The sequence below is a fragment of the Arachis ipaensis genome, chromosome B07 (genome assembly GCF_000816755.2).
Source record: "Arachis ipaensis cultivar K30076 chromosome B07, Araip1.1, whole genome shotgun sequence".
NCBI lineage: Eukaryota > Viridiplantae > Streptophyta > Magnoliopsida > Fabales > Fabaceae > Arachis > Arachis ipaensis.
In genome coordinates, this window is record NC_029791.2 from 76,667,965 (window position 1) to 76,686,867 (window position 18,903).

Genomic DNA, 18,903 nt, shown 5'->3' on the forward strand with positions numbered 1-18,903 from the left:
GTTTTTTTTCACTACGTGCTGACCCTGATTCTTTAAATGACTCTATCCTGAGGAGGACACCTATAGGCGAGCCGTAATGGCCTCATCTGCTGTAGGCTCCTACGGTTTTCTTTTCCGATTTTTTTACGACGTGCTGACCTTTGTTCTTTAAATGACGCTATCCCGAGAAGGACACATAAAGGCGAGCCGTAATGGCCTCATCTCCGGCAGGCTCCTCCGGTTTTTTTCTTGTTTTTTTTTTTACGTCGTGCAGACCCTCGCTCTTTAAATGTCGCTATGTCGAGGAGAACAACTAAAGGCGAGCTGTAATGGCCTCATCTTCAGCAGGCTCCTCCGGTTTTTTTTTTCCGTTTTTTTTTACGTCGTGCTGCCCCTCGTTCTTTAAATGACGCTATCCCGAGGAGGACACCTAAAGGCGAGCCGTAATGGCCTCATCTCCGGCAGGCTCCTCCAGTTTTTTTCTTGTTTTTTTTTTTACGTCGTGCAGACCCTCGCTCTTTAAATGTCGCTATGTCGAGGAGAACAACTAAAGGCGAGCTGTAATGGCCTCATCTTCAGCAGGCTCCTCCAGTTTTTTTTTTTACTACGTGCTGACCTTCGTTCATTAAATGACGCTATCCCGAGGAGGACACCTAAAGGCGAGCCGTAATGGCCTCATCTTCAGCAGGCTTATCTGGTTTTTTTTCCATTTTTTTTACGTCGTGCTGCCCCTCGTTCTTTAAATGACACTATCCCTAGGAGGATACCTAAAGGCGAACCGTAATGGCCTCATCGTCGGCAGGCTCCTCCGGTTTTTGTCAAGTTTTTTTTCACTACGTGCTGACCCTGATTCTCTAAATGTCGCTTTCCTGAGGAGAACACCTAAAGGCGAGCCGTAATGGCCTCAACTGCGGCAGGCTCCTACGGTTTTCTTTTCCGATTATTTTTACGACGTGCTGACCTTCGTTCTATAAATGACGCTATCTCGAGGAGGACCCCTAAAGGCAAGCCGTAATGGCGAGGACACCTAAAGGCGCGCCGTAATGGCCTCATTTTCGGCAGACTCCTCTGGTTTTTTTTCACTACGTGCTGACCCTGATTCTCTAAATGCCGCTTTCCTGAGGAGAACACCTAAAGGCGAGCTGTAATGGCCTCAACTGCGGCAGGCTCCTACGGTTTTCTTTTCCGATTATTTTTACGACGTGCTGACCTTCGTTCTATAAATGACGCTATCTCGAGGAGGACCCCTAAAGGCAAGCCGTAATGGCGAGGACACCTAAAGGCGCGCCGTAATGGCCTCATTTTCGGCAGACTCCTCTGGTTTTTTTTCACTACGTGCTGACCCTGATTCTCTAAATGCCGCTTTCCTGAGGAGAACACCTAAAGGCGAGCTGTAATGGCCTCAACTGCGGCAGGCTCCTACGGTTTTCTTTTCCGATTATTTTTACGACGTGCTGACCTTCGTTCTATAAATGACGCTATCTCGAGGAGGACCCCTAAAGGCAAGCCGTAATGGCGAGGACACCTAAAGGCGCGCCGTAATGGCCTCATTTTCGGCAGACTCCTCTGGTTTTTTTTCACTACGTGCTGACCCTGATTCTCTAAATGCCGCTTTCCTGAGGAGAACACCTAAAGGCGAGCTGTAATGGCCTCAACTGCGGCAGGCTCCTACGGTTTTCTTTTCCGATTATTTTTACGACGTGCTGACCTTCGTTCTATAAATGACGCTATCTCGAGGAGGACCCCTAAAGGCAAGCCGTAATGGCGAGGACACCTAAAGGCGCGCCGTAATGGCCTCATTTTCGGCAGACTCCTCTGGTTTTTTTTCACTACGTGCTGACCCTGATTCTCTAAATGCCGCTTTCCTGAGGAGAACACCTAAAGGCGAGCTGTAATGGCCTCAACTGCGGCAGGCTCCTACGGTTTTCTTTTCCGATTATTTTTACGACGTGCTGACCTTCGTTCTATAAATGACGCTATCTCGAGGAGGACCCCTAAAGGCAAGCCGTAATGGCGAGGACACCTAAAGGCGCGCCGTAATGGCCTCATTTTCGGCAGACTCCTCTGGTTTTTTTTCACTACGTGCTGACCCTGATTCTCTAAATGCCGCTTTCCTGAGGAGAACACCTAAAGGCGAGCTGTAATGGCCTCAACTGCGGCAGGCTCCTACGGTTTTCTTTTCCGATTATTTTTACGACGTGCTGACCTTCGTTCTATAAATGACGCTATCCCGAGGAGGACACCTAAAGGCGAGCCGTAATGGCCTCATCTTCAGCAGGCTTATCTGGTTTTTTTTCCGTTTTTTTTACATCGTGCTGCCCCTCGTTCTTTAAATGACACTATCCCTAGGAGGATACGTAAAGGCGAACCGTAATGGCCTCATCATCGGCAGGCTCCTCCGGTTTTTTTCAAGTTTTTTTTCACTACGTGCTGACCCTGATTCTCTAAATGACGCTTTCCTGAGGAGAACACCTAAAGGCGAGCCGTAATGGCCTCAACTGCGGCAGGCTCCTACGGTTTTCTTTTCCGATTATATGGCCTCATCTTCGGCAGGCTCCTCCGGTTATTTTTTCCATTTTTTTTACATCATGATGACCCTCGTTCTTTAAATGATGCTATCCTGAGGAGTACACCTAAGGGCGAGCCGTAATGGCCTCATCTTCAGCAGGCTCCTCCGATTTTTTTTTCATTTTTTTTACGTCATGCTGCCCCTCATTCTTTAAATGACACTATCCTGAGGAGGACACCTAAAGGCGAGCCGTAATGGCCTCATCTTCGACAGGTTCCTCCGGTTTTTTTTCACTACATGCTGACCCTGATTCTTTAAATGACGCTATCTTGAGGAGGACACCTAAAGGAGAGCCGTAATGGCCTCATCTGCTGTAGGCTCCTACAGTTTTCTTTTTCGATTTTTTTATGACGTGCTGACCTTCGTTCTTTAAATGACGCTATCCCGAGGAGGACACCTAAAGGCGAGCCGTATTGGCCTCATCTTCAGCAGGCTCCTCCGGTTTTTTTTTCGGTTTTTATTTACGTCGTGCTGCCCCTCGTTCTTTAAATGACACTATCCCGAGGAGGACACCTAATGGCGAGCCGTATTGGCATCATCTTCGGCAGGCTCCTCCGGTTTTTTTTTTCCGGTTTTTTTTTACATCGTGCTGACCATCGTTCTTTAAATGACGCTATCCCGAGGAGGACACCTAAAGGGGAGCCGTAATGGCCTCATCTTTGGCAGGCTCCTCCAGTTTTTTCTAGTTTTTTTTACGTCTTGCAGACCCTCGCTCTTTAAATGTCGCTATCTCGAGGAGTACACCTAAAGGCGAGCTGTAATGGCCTCATCTTCGGCAGGCTCCTACAATTTATTTTACTACGTGCTGACCCTCGTTCTTTAAATAACGCTATCCCGAGGAGGACACCTAAAGGCAAGCCGTAATGGCCTCATCTATAGCAGGCTCATCCGGTATTTTTTCGTTTGTTTTACGTCGTGCTGCCCCTCGTTCTTTAAATGACACTATCCCTAGGAGGACACCTAAAGGCGAGCCGCAATGGCCTCATTGTCGGCAGGCTCCCCCGGTTTTTTTTCACTACATGCTGATCCTGATTCATTAAATGACGCTTTCCTGAGGAGGACACCTAAAGGCGAGCTGTAATGGCCTCAACTGCGGCAGGCTCCTACGGTTTTCTTTTCCAATTTTTTTTATGACGTGCTGACCTCTGTTATTTAAATGACGGTATCCCAAGGAGCACACCTAAAGGCGAGCCGTAATGGCCTCATCTTCAGCAGGCTCCTCCGTTTTTTTTTTTGTTTTTTTTACGTCGTGCTGCCCCTCGTTCTTTAAATGACACTATCCCGAGGAGGACACATCAAGGCTAGCCGTATTAGCCTCATCGTCTGCAGGCTCCTCCGATTTTTTTTTGGTTTTTTTTTACATCGTGCTGACCCTCGTTCTTTAAATGACGCTATCCCGAGGAGGACACCTAAAGGCAAGCCGTAATGGCCTCATCTTCGGTAGGCTCCTACGGTTTTCTTTTCCGATTTTTTTACGACGTGCTGACCTTTGTTCTTTAAATGATGCTATCCCGAGGAGGAAACCTAAAGGCGAGCCGTGATGGCCTCATCTTCAGTAGGCTCCTCCGATTTTTTTTTTTCGGTTTTTCTTTACGTCGGGCTGCCCCTCGTTCTTTAAATGACACTATCCCGAGGAGTACACTTAAAGGCGAGCCGTATTGGCATCATCTTCGGCAGGCTCCTCCGTTTTTTTTTCCCATTTTTTTTACATCGTGCTGACCCTCGTTCTTTAAATGACGCTATCCCGAGGATGACACCTAAAGGCGAGCCGTAATGGCCTCATCTCCGGCAGGCTCCTCCAGTTTTTTCTGGTTTTTTTTTAGGTCATGCAGACCCTCGCTTTTTAAATGTCGCTATCTCGAGGAGAACACCTAAAGGCGAGCTGTAATGGCCTCATCTTCGGCAGGCTCCTCCAGTTTTTTTTTTTTACTACGTGCTGACCTTCGTTCTTTAAATGACGCTATCCCGAGGAGGACACCTAAAGGCGAGCCGTGATGGCCTCATCTTCAGCAGGCTCCTCCGGTTTTTTTTTTTGGTTCTTATTTACGTCGTGCTGCCCCTCGTTCTTTAAATGACACTATCCCTAGGAGGATACCTAAAGGTGAACCGTAATCTCCTCATCGTCGGCAGGCTCCTCCGGTTTTTTTCAAGTTTTTTTTCACTACGTGCTGACCCTGACTCTTTAAATGACGCTTTCCTGAGGAGAACACCTAAAGGCGAGCCGTAATGGCCTCAACTGCGGCAGGCTCCTACGGTTTTCTTTTCCGATTATTTTTACGACGTGCTGACCTTCGTTCTTTAAATGACGCTATCCCGAGGAGGACACCTAAAGGCGAGCCGTAATGGCCTCATCTTCAGCAGGCTCCTCAAGTTTTGTTTTTGGTTTTTTTTATGTCATGCTGCCCCTCGTTCTTTAAATGACACTATCCCGAGGAGGACACCTAAAGGCGAGCCGTATTGGCCTCATCTTCGGCATGCTCCTCCGATTTTTTTTCCGGTTTATTTTTTACATCGTGCTGACCCTCGTTCATTAAATGACGCTATCCTGAGAAGGACACCTAAAGGCGAGCCGTAATGGCCTCATCTTCGGAATGCTCCTTCGATTTTTTTCTAGTTGTTTTTTACGTCGTGCAGACCCTCGCCCTTTAAATGTCTCTATCTTGAGGAGAACACCTAAAGGCGAGCTGTAATGGCCTCATCTTCGGCATGCTCCTCCGATTTTTTTTTCCAATTTTTTTTATGTCGTGCTGACCCTCGTTCTTTAAATGACGCTAACCCGAGGAGGACACCTAAAGGGGAGCCGTAATGGCCTCATCTTCGTCAGGCTCCTCCATTTTTTTTCCATTTTTTTTACATCATGCTCACCCTCGTTATTTAAATGACGCTATCCCGAGGAGGACACTTAAAGGCGAGCCGTAATGGCCTCATCTTCAGCAAGCTCCTCCAGTTTTTTTCCATTTTTTTACGTCATGCTGCCCCTCGTTCTTTAAATGACACTATCCTTAGGAGGACACCTAAAGGCGAGCCGTAATGGCCTCATCTTCGGCAGGCTCCTCCGGTTTTTTTTCACTACATGCTGACCCTGATTCTTTAAATGACGCTATCTTGAGGAGGACACCTAAAGGCGAGCCGTAATGGCCTCATCCGCTGTAGGCTCCTACGGTTTTCATTTTCGATTTTTTTACGACGTGCTGACCTTCGTTATTTAAATGACGCTATCCCGAGGAGGACACCTAAAGGCGAGCCGTGATGGCCTCATCTTCAGCAGGCTCCTCCGTTTTTTTTTTCGATTTTTATTTACGTCGTGCTGCCCCTCATTCTTTAAATGACACTATCCAGAGGAGGACACCTAAAGGCGAGCCGTATTGGCATCATCTTCGGCAGGCTCCTTCGGTTTTTTTTCGGTTTTTTTTTACATCGTGCTGACACTCGTTCTTTAAATGACGCTATGCCGAGGAGGACACCTAAAGGCGAGCCGTAATGGCCTCATCTTCGGTAGGCTCCTCCGATTTTTTTTCTGGTTGTTTTTTTACGTCGTGCAGACCCTTGCCCTTTAAATGTCTCTATCTCGAGGGGAACACCTAAAGGCGAGCTGTAATGGCCTCATCTTCCGCATGCTCCTCCGATTTTTTTTTCGGATTTTTTTTATGTCGTGCTGACCCTCGTTCTTTAAATGATGCTAACCCGAGGAGGACACCTAAAGGGGAGCCGTAATGGCCTCATCTTCGTCAGGCTCCTCCGTTTTTTTTCCATTTTTTTTACATCATGCTGACCCTCGTTCTTTAAATGACGCTATCCCGGGGAGGACACTTAAAGGCGACCCGTAATGGCCTCATCTTCAGCAAGCTCCTCCAGTTTTTTTCCGTTTTTTTACGTCATGCTGCCCCTCGTTCTTTAAATGACACTATCCTGAGGAGGACACCTAAAGGCGAGCCGTAATGGCCTAATCCTCGGCATGCTCCTCCGGTTTTTTTTCACGACATGCTGACCCTGATTCTTTAAATGACGTTATCTTGAGGAGGACACCTAAAGGCGAGCCGTAATGGCCTCATCTGCTGTAGGCTCCTACGGTTTTCTTTTTCGATTTTTTTACGACGTGCTGAACTTCGTTCTTTAAATGACGCTATCCCGAGGAGGACACCTAAAGGCGAGCCGTATTGGCCTCATCTTCAGCAGGCTCCTCCGTTTTTTTTTTCGGTTTTTATTTACGTCGTGCTGCCCCTCGTTCTTTAAATGACACTATCCCGAGGAGGACACCTAACGGCGAGCCGTAATGGCATCATCTTCGGCAGGCTCCTCCGGTTTTTTTTCCGGTTTTTTTTCACTACGTGCTGCCCCTCGTTCTTTAAATGACACTATCCCGAGGAGGGCACCTAAAGGCGAGCCGTAATGGCCTCATCTTCAGCAGGCTCCTCCGGTTTTTTTTCCGGTTTTTTTTCCCTACGTGCTGACCCTGATTCTTTAAATGACGCTTTCCTGAGGAGGACACCTAAAGGCGAGCCGTAATGGCCTCATCTTTAGCAGGCTCCTCCGATTTTATTTCGTTTTTTTACGTCGTGCTGCCCCTCGTTCTTTAAATGACACTATCCCGAGGAGGACACCTAAAGGCGAGCCGTATTGGCCTCATCTTCGGCAGGCTCCTCCATTTTTTTTTCCGATTTTTTTTACATCGTGATTACCCTGGTTCTTTAAATGACACTATCTCGAGGAGGACACCTAAAGGCGAGCCGGAATGGCCTCATCTTCGGCAGGCTCGTCAGGTTTTTTTTCGGTTTTTTTTACATCGTGTTAACCCTGGTTCTTTAAACGACGCTATCCCGAGGAGGATAGCTAAAAGCTAGCCGTAATGGCCTCATCTTCGGCAGGCTCTTCCGGTTTTTTTTTTCTGGTTTTTTTTACGTCGTGCAGACCCTCACTCTTTAAATGACGCTATCCCGAGGAGAACACCTAAAGGCGAGCTGTAATAGCCTCATCTTCGGCAGGCTCCTCTCGTTTTTTTACTACGTGCTGACCCGCGCTATTTAAATGACGCTATCCCGAGGAGGACACGTAAAGGTGAGCCGTAATGGCGTCATCTTCGGCAGGATCCTCTGTTTTTTTTTTCCATTTTTTTGTACATCATGCTGACCCTCGTTCTTTAACTGACGCTATCCCGAGGAGGACACCTAAAGGGGAGCCGTAATGGCCTCATCTTCGGCAGGCTCCTCCGATTTTTTTTTTTCGTTTTTTTTACATCGTGCTGACCCTCGTTCTTTAAATGACGCTATCCCGATGAGGACACCTAAAGGCGATCCGTAATGTCCTCATCTTCAGCAGGCTCCTCTAGTTTTTTTTTCCAGTTTTTTTTATGTCCTTCTGACCCTCGTTCTTTAAATGTCGCTATCCTGAGGAGGACACCTAAAGGGGAGCCGTAATGGCCTCATCTTCGGCAGGCTCCTCCGATTTTTTTTTACGTCGTGCCGACCATCGTTCTTTAAATGACACTATCCCGAGGAGGACACCGAAAGACGAGCCGTAATGGCCTCATCATCGGCAGGCTCCTCCATTTTTTTTCCAATTTTTTTTCACTACGTGCTGACCCTGATTCTTTAAATGACGCTTTCCTGAGGAGGACACCTAAAGGCGAGCCGTAATGGCCTCAACTGCGTAAAGGGGAGCCGTAATGGCCTCATCATCGGCAGGCTCCTCCATTTTTTTTCCAATTTTTTTTCACTACGTGCTGACCCTGATTCTTTAAATGACGCTTTCCTGAGGAGGACACCTAAAGGCGAGCCGTAATGGCCTCAACTGCGGCAGACTCCTACGGTTTTCTTTTCTGATTTTTTTTTTACGTGCTGACCTTCGTTCTTTAAATGACGCTATCCCAAGGAGGACACCTAAAGGCGAGCCATAATGGCCTCATCTTCGGCAGGCTCCTCCGATTTTTTTTTCGTTTTTTTTACGTCGTGCTGCCCTTCGTTCTTTAAATGACACTATCCCGAGGAGGACACCTAAAGGCGAGCCGTATTGGACTCATCTTCGGTAGGGTCCTCCGGTTTTTTTCTGGTTGTTTTTTACGTCGTGCAGACCCTCGCCCTTTAAATGTCGCTATCTCGAGGAGAACACCTAAAGGCGAGCTGTAATGGCCTCATCTTCGGCAGGCCCCTCCGGTTTTTTTTCCATTTTTTTTACATCATGCTGACCCTCGTTCTTTAAATGACGCTATCCCGAGGAGGACACCTAAAGGCGAGCCGTAATGGCCTCATCATCGGCAGGCTCCTCCGTTTTTTTTTTCAATTTTTTTTCACTACGTGCTGACCCTGATTCTTTAAATGACGCTTTCCTGAGGAGGACACCTAAAGGCGAGCCGTAATGGCCTCAACTGCGGCAGACTCCTACGGTTTTCTTTTCCGATTTTTTTTAGACGTCCTGACCTTCGTTCTTTAAATGACGCTATCCCGAGGAGGACACCTAAAGGCGAGCCGGAATGGCCTCATCTTCGGGAGGCTCCTCCGATTTTTTTTTGGTTTTTTTTACGTCGTGCTGTCCTTCGTTCTTTAAATGACACTATCCCGAGGAGGACACCTAAAGGCGAGCCGTATTGGCCTCATCTTCGGTAGGGTCCTCCAGTTTTTTTCTGGTTGTTTTTTACGTCGTGCAGACCCTCGCCCTTTAAATGTCGCTATCTCGAGGAGAACACCTAAAGGCGAGCTGTAATGGCCTCATCTTCGGCAGGCTCCTCCGGTTTTTTTTTCCATTTTTTTTACATCATGCTGACCCTCGTTGTTTAAAAGACGCTATCCCGAGGAGGACACCTAAAGGCGAGCCGTAATGGCCTCATCTTCAGCAGGCTCCTCCGGTTTTTTTTTCATTTTTTTACGTCATGCTGCCCCTCGTTCTTTAAATGACACTATCCTGAGGATGACATCGAAAGGCGAGCCGTATTGGCATCATCTTCGATAGGCTCCTCCGGTTTTTTTTCCGATTTTTTTTTACAACGTGCTGACCCTCTTTCTTAAAATGACGCTATCCCGAGGAGGACACCTAAAGGCGATCCGTAATGCCCTCATCTTCAGCAGGCTCCTTCATTTTTTTTACGTCGTGCTGACCCTCGTTCTTTAAATGACGCTATCCCGAGGAGGACACCTAAAAGGGAGCCTTAACGGCTGCATCTTCGGCAGGCTCCTCCGGTTTTTTTTTACGTCGTGCCGACAATCGTTCTTTAGATGACGCTATCCCGGGGAGGACACCGAAAGGCAAGCCGTAATGACCTCATCTTCGGCAGGCTCCTCTAGTTTTTTTTTGTTGGATTTTTTTTACGTCATGCTTAATTGACGCTATCCTGAGGAAGACACCTATAGGCGAGCTGTAATGGGCTCATCTACGGCAGGTTCCTCGGATTTTATTCTGTTTTTTGTTTACGTTGTGCAGACCATCGCTCTTTAAATGACGTTATCTTGAGGAGGGCACCTAAAGACGAGCTATAATGGCCTCATCTTCGGCAGGCTCCTCCAGTTTTTTTTACTACGTGCTGTCCCTCGTTCTTTAAATGATGCTATCTCGAGGAGGACACCTAAAGGCGAGCCGTAATGGCCTCATCTTCAGCATGTTCCTCCGATTTTTTTCTGTTTTTTTTTTTACGTCATGCTGCCCCTCGTTCTTTAAATGACACTATCCCGAGGAGGACACCTAAAGGCGAGCCGTAATGTCCTCATCTTCAGCAGGCTCCTCCGGTTTTTTTCCGATTTTTTTACTATGTGCTGACCCTGATTCTTTAAATGACACTATCCTGAGGAGGACACCTAAAGGCGAGCCGTAATGGCCTCATCTTCAGCAGAACTCTCCGGTTTTTTTTTCGGGTTTTTTTTACGTCGTGCTGCCCCTCGTTCTTTAATTGACACTATCTCGATGAGGACACCTAAAAGGCGAGCCGTATTGGCATCATCTTCGATAAGCTCCTCCGATTTTTTTTCCGATTTTTTTTACAACGTGCAGACCCTCTTTCTTTAAATGACGCTATCCCGAGGAGGACACTTCAAGGCGAGCCGTAATGGCCTCATCTTCGGCAGGCTCCTCCGGTTTTTTTCTTGTTTTTTTTTACGCCGTGCAGACCCTCGCTCTTTAAATGTCGCTATCTCGAGGAGAACACCTAAAGGCGAGCTGTAATGACATCATCTTCAGCAGGCTCCTCCGATTTTTTTTTACTACGTGTTGACCCGCGCTCTTTAAATGACGCTATCCCGAGGAGGACACCTAAAGGCGCGCCATAATGGCCGTATTTTCGGCAGTCTCCTCCAGTTTTTTTTTTGGTTTTTTTTTACATCATGCTGACCTCGTTCTTTAAATGATGCTATCCCGAGGAGGACACCTAAAGGCGAGCCGTAATGGCCTCATCATCGGCAGGCTCCTCCGTTTTTTTTTTCGGTTTTTTTTTACGTCGTGCTGCCCCTCGTCCTTTAATTGACGCTATCCCGAGGAAAGGACACCTAAAGGCGAGCCGTAATGGCCTCATCATCGGCAGGCTCCTCCGTTTTTTTTTTCGGTTTTTTTTTACGTCGTGCTGCCCCTCCGAGCCGTAATGGCCTCAACTGCGGCAGACTCCTACGGTCAGGCTCCTCCGTTTTTTTTTTCGGTTTTTTTTTACGTCGTGCTGCCCCTCGTACTTTAAATGACACTATCCCGAGGAGGACACCTAAAGGCGAGCCGTAATGTCCTCATCTTCAACAGGCTCCTCCGGTTTTTTTCCAGTTTTTTTACTACGTGCTGACCCTGATTCTTTAAATGACACTATCCTGAGGAGGACACCTAAAGGCGAGCCGTAATGGCCTCATCTTCAGCAAAACTCTCCGGTTTTTTTTCGGGTTTTTTTTACGTCGTGCTGCCCCTCGTTCTTTAATTGACACTATCTCGATGAGGACACCTAAAAGGCGAGCCGTATTGGCATCATCTTCGATAAGCTCCTCCGATTTTTTTTCCGATTTTTTTTACAACGTGCAGACCCTCTTTCTTTAAATGACGCTATCCCGAGGAGGACACTTCAAGGCGAGCCGTAATGGCCTCATCTTCGGCAGGCTCCTCCGGTTTTTTTCTTGTTTTTTTTTACGTCGTGCAGACCCTCGCTCTTTAAATGTCGCTATCTCGAGGAGAACACCTAAAGGCGAGCTGTAATGACATCATCTTCAGCAGGCTCCTCCGATTTTTTTTCGGTTTTTTTTTACGTCGTGCTGCCCCTCGTACTTTAAATGACAATATCCCGAGGAGGACACCTAAAGGCGAGCCGTAATGGCCTCATCGTCGGCAGGGTCCCCCGCTTTTTTTTTTCCAGTTTTTTTTCACTACGTGCTGACCCTGATTCTTTAAATGATGCTTTCCTGAGGAGGACACCTAAAGGCGACCCGTAATGGCCTCAACTCCGGCAGGCTCCTACGATTTTTTTTTTTGGTTTTTTTTTTACGTCGTGCTGCTCCTCGTTCTTTAAATGACACTATCCCGAGGAGGACACTTAAAGGCGAGCCGTAATGGCCACATCTTCGGTAGGCTCCTACGGTTTTTTTCTGGTTGTTTTTTACGCCGTGCAGACCCTAGCCCTTTAAATGTCGCTATCTCGAGGAGAACACCTAAAGGCGAGCTGTAATAGCCTCATCTTCGGCAGGTCCTCCGTTTTTTTTTACGTCGTGCTGACCCTTGTTCTTTAAATGACGCTAACCCGAGGAGGACACCTAAAGGCGAGCCGTAATGGCCTCATCTTCAGCAGGCACCCCCGGTTTTTTTTGATTTTTTTACGTCATGCTGCACCTTGTTCTTTAAATGACACTATCCTGAGGAGGACACCTAAAGGCGAGCCGTATTGGCCTCATCTTCGGCAGGCTCCTCCGATTTTTTTCCGGTTTTCTTTTTACATCGTGCTGACCCTCGTTCTTTAAATGACCCTATCCCGAGGAGGACACCTAAAGGCGAGCCGTAATGGCCACATCTTCGGTAGGCTCCTCCGGTTTTTTTCTGGTTATTTTTTTCATCGTGCAGACCCTCGCCCTTTAAATGTCGCTATCTCGAGGAGAACAACTAAAGGCGAGCTGTAATGGCCTCATCTTCGGCAGGCTCCTCCGGTTTTTTTTTCTTCCGTTTTTTTTTACGTCGTGCTGACCCTCATTCTTTAAATGACACTAACCCGAAGAGGACACCTAAAGGCGAGCCATAATGGCCTCATCTTCGGCAGGCTTTTCCGGTTTTTTTCCATTTTTTTACATCATGCTGACCATCGTTCTTTAAATGACGCTATTCCGAGGAGGACACCTAAAGGCGAGCCGTAATGGCCTCATCTTCAGCAGGCTCCTCCGGTTTTTTTTCATTTTTTTACGTCATGCTGCCCCTCGTTCTTTAAATGCCACTATCCCGAGGAGGAAACCTAAAGGCGAGCCGTAATGGCCTCATCTTCGGCAGGCTCCTCTCGTTTTTTTTCACTACGTGCTGACCCTGATTCTTTAAATGACGCTATCCTGAGGAGGACACCTAAAGGCGAGCCGTAATGGCCTCATCTGCTGTAGGCTCCTACGGGTTTCTTTTCCGATTTTTTTACGACGTGCTGACCTTTGTTCTTTAAATGACGCTATCCCGAGGAGGACACCTAAAGGCGAGCCGTAATGGCCTCATCTGCTGTAGGCTCCTACGGGTTTCTTTTCCGATTTTTTTACGACGTGCTGACCTTTGTTCTTTAAATGACGCTATCCCGAGGAGGACACCTAAAGGCGAGCCGTAATGGCCTCATCTGCTGTAGGCTCCTACGGGTTTCTTTTCCGATTTTTTTACGACGTGCTGACCTTTGTTCTTTAAATGACGCTATCCCGAGGAGGACACCTAAAGGCGAGCCGTAATGGCCTCATCTGCTGTAGGCTCCTACGGGTTTCTTTTCCGATTTTTTTACGACGTGCTGACCTTTGTTCTTTAAATGACGCTATCCCGAGGAGGACACCTAAAGGCGAGCCGTAATGGCCTCATCTGCTGTAGGCTCCTACGGGTTTCTTTTCCGATTTTTTTACGACGTGCTGACCTTTGTTCTTTAAATGACGCTATCCCGAGGAGGACACCTAAAGGCGAGCCGTAATGGCCTCATCTGCTGTAGGCTCCTACGGGTTTCTTTTCCGATTTTTTTACGACGTGCTGACCTTTGTTCTTTAAATGACGCTATCCCGAGGAGGACACCTAAAGGCGAGCCGTAATGGCCTCATCTGCTGTAGGCTCCTACGGGTTTCTTTTCCGATTTTTTTACGACGTGCTGACCTTTGTTCTTTAAATGACGCTATCCCGAGGAGGACACCTAAAGGCGAGCCGTAATGGCCTCATCTGCTGTAGGCTCCTACGGGTTTCTTTTCCGATTTTTTTACGACGTGCTGACCTTTGTTCTTTAAATGACGCTATCCCGAGGAGGACACCTAAAGGCGAGCCGTAATGGCCTCATCTGCTGTAGGCTCCTACGGGTTTCTTTTCCGATTTTTTTACGACGTGCTGACCTTTGTTCTTTAAATGACGCTATCCCGAGGAGGACACCTAAAGGCGAGCCGTAATGGCCTCATCTGCTGTAGGCTCCTACGGGTTTCTTTTCCGATTTTTTTACGACGTGCTGACCTTTGTTCTTTAAATGACGCTATCCCGAGGAGGACACCTAAAGGCGAGCCGTAATGGCCTCATCTGCTGTAGGCTCCTACGGGTTTCTTTTCCGATTTTTTTACGACGTGCTGACCTTTGTTCTTTAAATGACGCTATCCCGAGGAGGACACCTAAAGGCGAGCCGTAATGGCCTCATCTGCTGTAGGCTCCTACGGGTTTCTTTTCCGATTTTTTTACGACGTGCTGACCTTTGTTCTTTAAATGACGCTATCCCGAGGAGGACACCTAAAGGCGAGCCGTATTGGCCTCATCTTCGGCAGGCTCCTCCGATTTTTTTCCGGTTTTCTTTTTACATCGTGCTGACCCTCGTTCTTTAAATGACGCTATCCCGATGAGGACACCTAATGGCGAACCGTAATGGTCACATCTTCGGTAGGCTCCTCCGGTTTTTTTCTGGTTGTTTTTTTCGTCGTGCAGACCCTCACCCTTTAAATGTCGCTATCTCGAGGAGAACACCTAAAGGCGAGCTGTACTGGCCTCATCTTCGGCCGGCTCCTCCGGTTTTTTTCTGGTTGTTTTTTTCGTCGTGCAGACCCTCACCCTTTAAATGTCGCTATCTCGAGGAGAACACCTAAAGGCGAGCTGTACTGGCCTCATCTTCGGCCGGCTCCTCCGGTTTTTTTCTGGTTGTTTTTTTCGTCGTGCAGACCCTCACCCTTTAAATGTCGCTATCTCGAGGAGAACACCTAAAGGCGAGCTGTACTGGCCTCATCTTCGGCCGGCTCCTCCGGTTTTTTTCTGGTTGTTTTTTTCGTCGTGCAGACCCTCACCCTTTAAATGTCGCTATCTCGAGGAGAACACCTAAAGGCGAGCTGTACTGGCCTCATCTTCGGCCGGCTCCTCCGGTTTTTTTCTGGTTGTTTTTTTCGTCGTGCAGACCCTCACCCTTTAAATGTCGCTATCTCGAGGAGAACACCTAAAGGCGAGCTGTACTGGCCTCATCTTCGGCCGGCTCCTCCGGTTTTTTTCTGGTTGTTTTTTTCGTCGTGCAGACCCTCACCCTTTAAATGTCGCTATCTCGAGGAGAACACCTAAAGGCGAGCTGTACTGGCCTCATCTTCGGCCGGCTCCTCCGGTTTTTTTCTGGTTGTTTTTTTCGTCGTGCAGACCCTCACCCTTTAAATGTCGCTATCTCGAGGAGAACACCTAAAGGCGAGCTGTACTGGCCTCATCTTCGGCCGGCTCCTCCGGTTTTTTTTTTCGGTTTTTTTTACGTCGTGCAGACCCTCGCTCTTTAAATGTCGCTATGTCGAGGAGAACACCTAAAGGCGAGCTGTAATGTCTTCATCTTCGGGAGGCTCCTCCAGTTTTTTTACTACGTGCTGACCTTCGTTCTTTAAATGACGCTATCCCGAGGAGGACACCTAAAGGCAAGCCGTAATGGCCTCATCTTCAGGCTATCCCGAGGAGGACACCTAAAGGCAAGCCGTAATGGCCTCATCTTCAGGCTATCCCGAGGAGGACACCTAAAGGCAAGCCGTAATGGCCTCATCTTCAGGCTATCCCGAGGAGGACACCTAAAGGCAAGCCGTAATGGCCTCATCTTCAGGCTATCCCGAGGAGGACACCTAAAGGCAAGCCGTAATGGCCTCATCTTCAGGCTATCCCGAGGAGGACACCTAAAGGCGAGCCGTAATGGCCTCAACTGCGGCATGCTCCTACGGTTTGCTTTTCCGATTATTTTTACGACGTGCTGACCTTCGTTCTTTAAATGACGCTATCTCGAGGAGGAGACCTAAAGGCGAGCCGTAATGGCCTCATCTTCAGTAGGCTCCTCCGTTTTTTTTTTCATTTTTTTACGTCATGCTGCCCCTCGTTCTTTAAATGACACTATCCTGAGGAGGACACCTAAAGGCGAGCCGTAATGGCCTCATCTTCGGCAGGCTCCTCCGATTTTTTTCCGGTTTTCTTTTTACATCGTGCTGACCCTCGTTCTTTAAATGACGCTATCCCGAGGAGGACACCTAAAGGCGAGCCGTAATGGCCACAACTTCGGAAGGCTCCTCCGGTTTTTTTCTGGTTGTTTTTTTTGTCGTGCAGACCCTCACCCTTTAAATGTCGCTATCTCGAGGAGAACACCTAAGGGCGAGCTGTAATGGCCTCATCTTCGGCAGGCTCCTCCGGTTTTTTTTCTTCCGTTTTTTTACGTCGTGCTGACCCTCGTTGTTTAAATGACGCTAACTCGAGGAGGACACCTAAAGGCGAGCCGTAATGGCCTCATCTTCGGCAGGCTCCTCCGGTTTTTTTTCTTCCGTTTTTTTACGTCGTGCTGACCCTCGTTCTTTAAATGACGGCATCCCGAGGAGGACACCTAAAGGCGAGCCGTAATGGCCTCATCTTCAGTAGGCTCCTCCGGTTTTTTTTTCATTTTTTTACGTCATGCTGCCCCTCGTTCTTTAAATGACACTATCCTGAGGAGGGCACCTAAAGGCAAGACGTAATGGCCTCATCTTCGGCAGGCTCCTCTCGTTTTTTTTCACTACGTGCTGACCCTGCTTCTTTAAATGACGATATCCCGAGGAGGACACCTAAAGGCGAGCCGTGATGGCCTCATCTTCAGCAGGCTCCTCCGGTTTTTTTCAAGTTTTTTTTCACTACGTGCTGACCCTGATTCTTTAAATGACGCTTTCCTCAGGAGAACACCTAAAGATGAGCCGTAATGGCCTCAACTGCGGCATGCTCCTACGGTTTGCTTTTTCGATTATTTTTACGACGTGCTGACCTTCGTTCTTTAAATGACGCTATCTCGAGGAGGACACCTAAAGGCGAGCCGTAATGGCCTCATCTTCAGCAGGCTCCTCCGGTTTTTTTTTCATTTTTTTACGTCATGCTGCCCCTCGTTCTTTAAATGACACTATCCTGAGGAGGAAACCTAAAGGCGAGCCGTATTGGCCTCATCTTCGGCAGGCTCCTCCGATTTTTTTCCAGTTTTCTTTTTACATCGTGCTGACCCTCGTTCTTTAAATGATGCTATCCCGAGGAGGACACCTAAAGGCGAGCCGTAATGGCCACAACTTCGGTAGGCTCTTCCAGTTTTTTTCTGGTTGTTTTTTTCGTCGTGCAGACCCTCACCCTTTAAATGTCGCTATCTCGAGGAGAACACCTAAAGGCGAGCCGTAATGGCCTCATCTTCGGCAGGCTCCTCCGGTTTTTTTTCAATTTTTTTTACATCATGCTGACCCTCGTTCTTGAAATGACGGTATCCCGAGGAGGACACCTAAAGGCAAGCCGTAATGGCCTCATCTTCAGCAGGCTCCTCTGGTTTTTCTTTTTCATTTTTTTACGTCATGCTGCCCCTCGTTCTTTAAATGACACTATCCTGAGGAGGGCACCTAAAGGCGAGCCGTAATGGCCTCATCTTCGGCAGGCTCCTCTGGTTTTTTTTCACTACGTGCTGACCCTGATTCTTTAAATGACGCTATCCTGAGGAGGACACCTAAAGGCGAGCCGTAATGGCCTCATCTGCTGTAGGCTCCTACGGTTTTCCTTTCTGATTTTTTTACGACGTGCTGACCTTTGTTCTTTAAATGACGCTATCCCGAGGAGGACACCTAAAGGCGAGCCGTGATGGCCTCATCTTCAGCAGGCTCCTCCGGTTTTTTTTTTCGGTTTTTTTTTACGTTGTGCTGCCCCTCGTTCTTTGAATGACACTATCCCGAGGAGGACACCTAAAGGCGAGCCGTATTGGCATCATCCTCGGCAGGCTCATCCGGTTTTTTTTTCCCATTTTTTTTTACATCGTGCTGACCCTCGTTCTTTAAATGACGCTATCCCGAGGAGGACACCTAAAGGCGAGCCGTAATGGCCTCATCTTCAGCAGGCTTATCTAGTTTTTTTTCCGTTTTTTTACGTCGTGCTGCCCCTCGTTCTTTAAATGACACTATCCTTAGGAGGATACCTAAAGGCGAACCGTAATGGCCTCATCGTCGGCAGGCTCCTCCGGTTTTTTTCAAGTTTTTTTTCACTACGTGCTGACCCTGATTCTTTAAATGACGCTTTCCTCAGGAGAATACCTAAAGACGAGCCGTAATGGCCTCAACTGCGGCATGCTCCTACGGTTTGCTTTTCCGATTATATTTACGACGTGCTGACCTTCGTTCTTTAAATGACGCTATCTCGAGGAGGACACCTAAAGGCGAGCCGTAATGGCCTCAACTGCGGCATGCTCCTACGGTTTGCTTTTCCGATTATATTTACGACGTGCTGACCTTCGTTCTTTAAATGACGCTATCTCGAGGAGGACACCTAAAGGCGAGCCGTAATGGCCTCAACTGCGGCATGCTCCTACGGTTTGCTTTTCCGATTATATTTACGACGTGCTGACCTTCGTTCTTTAAATGACGCTATCCCGAGGAGGACACCTAAAGGCGAGCCGTAATGGCCACAACTTCGGTAGGCTCCTCCGGTTTTTTTCTGGTTGTTTTTTTCGTCGTGCAGACCCTGACCCTTTAAATGTCGCTATCTCGAGGAGAACACCTAAGGGCGAGCTGTAATGGCCTCATCTTCGGCAGGCTCCTCCGGTTTTTTTTCTTCCGTTTTTTTACGCCGTGCTGACCCTCGTTGTTTAAATGACGCTAACTCGAGGAGGACACCTAAAGGCGAGCCGTAATGGCCTCATCTTCGGCAGGCTCCTCTCGTTTTTTTTTCACTACGTGCTGACCCTGATTCTTTAAATGACGATATCCCGAGGAGGACACCTAAAGGCGAGCCGC

At 48.0% G+C, this 18,903-nt stretch overlaps 1 long non-coding RNA gene across 2 annotated transcripts; it reads right to left on the minus strand.

Moving 5' to 3' along the window:
* Positions 9,385-17,356, minus strand: LOC110264249. 2 transcript variants are annotated; one of them, XR_002350043.1, is made up of 2 exons: positions 17,295-17,356; positions 9,385-9,673 (listed from the first exon to the last, which is right to left on the minus strand). It is a non-coding gene; the product is annotated as an uncharacterized LOC110264249 (long non-coding RNA). The 2 variants fall into 2 exon arrangements; XR_002350044.1 differs by lacking the exon at positions 17,295-17,356 and adding an exon at positions 9,883-10,121.